Here is a 3,962-nt window from a genome sequence, read left to right as displayed (position 1 = left end):
CCAGAGTAGTGTTGTTTGTAAAGAGGTCCTTAAAGCAGTTTTAAACTATATCTTAATTATCATAGTTCATATAAAAATAGGATGAGATATGAAACTGTCTTGTTATCTGAACATGGACTTGTAGGATTTTTTATTTTATTTTAACCCTGGAAGTGTGTGTGTGTGTGTGTGTGTGTGTGTGATGACTAACAGGAGGGCGACCTCTGTATAAACTCTGCTTTCTGCCCTCCTGCTTCTACTCTTTCAAATATCTACTGTTTATTTGTAGATATCTACAAAGCCTTCAAATAATGAGTCTAATTTAGGCCTGTTATTATGAGTGATGTATATTACACACACACTGTTCTGCTTTCTGCATGGACCTCAGCAGCTGTTCTCACTGCTTCCATCGCGTCACGATGGAAGCAGTGAATAAAATCAAAAAAAGTAGCCTAACATCCAGAGGAGATTTAAATTAGGGAGTAAAGAAACGGTGGAGGGCAGAACGTTTGGTTCACATTTGATCATCTTAAATAACTTATCACAACGGGAACAGTTTGCAGAGCGGTGCTTTGTTGAGATCAGACCGGCCGTGCGTCACGCCTCTTTTAAACATCACTGTTACCTGAAGTACATCTCCGGAGGATACATCAGTGTACCCTTGGTTATGGCTCCTCTCTCCTCTCTCCTCTCTCCTCTACATCAGTGTATCTTCGGTTATAGCTCCTCCAGAGAGCCTCCTCTCCTCTCTCCTCTCTCCTCTCCTCTCTCCTCTACATCAGTGTATCCTCGGTTATAGCTCCTCCAGAGAGCCTTCTCTCCTCTCTCCTCTCTCCTCTACATCAGTGTATCCTCGGTTATAGCTCCTCCAGAGAGCCTCCTCTCCTCTCTCCTCTCTCCTCTCTCCTCTCTCCTCTCTCCTCTACATCAGTGTATCCTCGGTTATAGCTCCTCCAGAGAGCTTCCTCGATGCTCGATCCTCGATGTGCAATTAGAGAAATTCCTTCAACATGGCGCGCTGACATCGATTTCCGCGTCACTACCGGAGCACCGGGGAGTCGAGGAGGCTAAAATGAGAGACATGAGACACAGTTCATTGTAGAGGACATGTATGAGTCGACTAAGAGGCGAGGGCCTGCTCATCACTGCGCGCAGTTTTAATTTTGTTTGTGTTTGGGATGTATAAACTGTGTAATTGTTGAAATAGTAGAATAAAAAAACAAGTAATTTCTCTCCCTCTCTCCCCTCGCTCAGTACCCAGCCCCCCCCAGCGTACTCCCACCCCTCCCCGGCCTACAGCGTGCAGCAGCCCCCTGCTGTGGCTCATGCAGTGACGGCCTCCTACTCTCCGGCCCCGGTGCAGGCGGCCCGGCCCGTGGTCACCGCTCCGTACCCGGCCTACCAGACCCACCAGGCCCCCCCCGAGTACGCCTACAGGCAGCCAGAGCCCCCTGCCCCCCCGCAGCCCACCACCACCCCGCAGACATACCAGGTCTACCCCGACACGGTCAGTGGCTTCCTGCTTCATTCCTTTATTTCTAGTCTTTTAATTGTATTGTACCAATACTATACTGCCATGTCTTTTTATGCTGCTCAACACAAACATTTCACAACTTCAATAAAATACTTCTTATCTTCCTCTGAGGCGTCTCCCTTTCTCAGAACATGATGTGCTCATATCAGATCTCACAGAAGCTTCTGTTTTGAAAGAGCTGCACAACTAATCCTAAATATATCCAAAGCGAATATTAGAAAAGCAGTACAGTGCTTACATTTTCACTTGACCTTCTTATGTTTATATAAAACTATTTATCTGTTATGGCACATTATTATTTGACAAATTAAATATAATTTTAAAAAATCTCTAGCTGCAGCCGTACTCTCTCTGAGATTGTCTTATTGTTCCATAACATCAGCATTTAAAGGACGCTTGAATTGTTCACTGAGTGGCTTTAATGCAGTAATCTCATAACTGTGCTGCAGCTGTCTTCTTTAATATTCTTCTCATCGTATTATCTGTGATCCCCAGCAGGACAACTACAGCTACGGGCGTCCTGCCGCCGTTACCACCTACGACAACAAGCAGTACTACCAGACGAGTATTCCTGCCGCTCAGAGGACGCACACAGATAATTACTACCAGACTGGTGAGTCACTTTGTCCTTTTTAATGTCTAGAGCAGTTGTTTTAAAACTTTTGTTGGCCAAGGCACACCTATAATCATACCCTGGCAAAATACCGTCTATAACAGTGGTTCTCAACTGGTGGGTCGCGACCTAAAAGTGGGACGCGGACCCGTTTTGAGAGGGTCGCAGATGTGAGTGAAATTTTTTATTTTTTTTTTAAATACACGGTACTTATTATGTTATAGTTTGGATTCCTAAAGCTTTTAGTCTACTGTCCCATCATTCAACGGTGGTTTTCACCAAAAGTAATGTTTTTATTTTTTGGAGGGACACAATATATTTTTTTATTGTGTTCAATCTGAATTAATTTTAAAATAAAAAAAAATCTATATTAATTCTGACTCTTCTACATCCAACTCACAGGTTTATCATTGCTTTGAGAAAAAAGATTATAAATGTTCCCCTTTTAGAAGTGAAGATATGGTCATTTGTTCTGGGAATGTCATTTTCGAGCCTGAGACCTGGAAAACAGGCTCAGGGCTAAACAGGTTAAAGCCTTTTGTGATTTAAAGGGAGCATTAAAAACATAGCTTATGTGTAGGAGCCATATGTAAGGTCTCGAGGTGTTTTTTTTAAATGATTTGGTATTTCTCACTCATCATTGGTGGAGCTTTGGACGGATTTAGTGATGGTTTAACTACATCCACCTGCTCACCTGGTGGTTTTGCATGGACAGAGAGAGGGGGGGGGTGAGTCAGGAAGCTAGATTTTCTGTTGACTTTTATCGCAATTTTTAACCACAATCCCTATCGCATTGCACTCATGCAACTGGTAGGCTACTGGATTATAGTGTTTTTTGTAGCCTGTGTTTGGAATAAATGGTCAAAGGAGTGGAGCAGATTTGTTTGTGCGTGTCTAAGTGTGTTCTTCTCGTTTTTAGCCCCTTTTTTCTGACTGCCTTAAGGTGCAACATTAAGCATAAGGCGTTGTTCAATCACGATTTCTGCTGCTTATAAACTAAATGAACATGATGGCATGTGAAATTGACATTTAAAATGCTCAGAAAATGTGCACTGCATATCAAATCAAGCGCTCCGTGAACTGACTCAGACAAGCTCATTTGAAACCCTAATTTCTACATTAACAGGATTGTAGCACAGCGTGGAATTAAAACAAGTGCAATAAAGTTCTTTAATTAAAATGAATGAGCAATCGTCAACATTGATCAAAATCATCATTCATGACGTGCTGCCCTGGCCTCCTCTGTACATTATATGACACACTTTAGAGAGGGAATAGATTATATATTAGGCCTGAATTCTTGTTTTCAGTTAGAAGATGTAGTTTGTCTTAATCTGTGGTTTTGTGGGATTTAATTGTTGTTGTTATCTTAAATATCAGATCTAATTAATCCAGACTGCTCAGTGTTGCCGGTGTGCTTGTGGGTCGTCTGTCCTCTGGTATTATTTCCCTGTATTCCCTCCTCAGGCTGATATATGAGACGCAGAATGTAAAATGTGTCCTGCTGCTCATTTGCTCTGAAATGAAGATGCTTCCTGTGCTGCCAAAAAACTCTCCGACAGTCCCAGAGGAAGCGTCGCACGGATCAGATCTCTGTTGCTCTCTAATGCCCTTCCTCTCCACCTTTAATGTTCAAGGGGCTTTATTCAGAATCAGTTCAATTTAGCAGCCAGGTATATATTGCACAGTTATTAATGGCATATATATTTATATTGCACATACTGTAGTTGGTGGTTAACAACAAGGAGTGTTTGTGTTGTGGTGTGTGTGTGTCATATGCACAGCTACAGTGAAGATATGCAATGAAAAGTCACAGACTCCTCCAACAATGCAACA

This window comes from Notothenia coriiceps, unplaced genomic scaffold, assembly GCF_000735185.1.
Source record: "Notothenia coriiceps isolate Sejong01 unplaced genomic scaffold, NC01 NC01_scaffold00000450, whole genome shotgun sequence".
Taxonomy (NCBI): domain Eukaryota; kingdom Metazoa; phylum Chordata; class Actinopteri; order Perciformes; family Nototheniidae; genus Notothenia; species Notothenia coriiceps.
The sequence above is the reverse complement of the archived record's forward strand: the minus strand, read 5'-3'. Positions refer to the sequence as shown.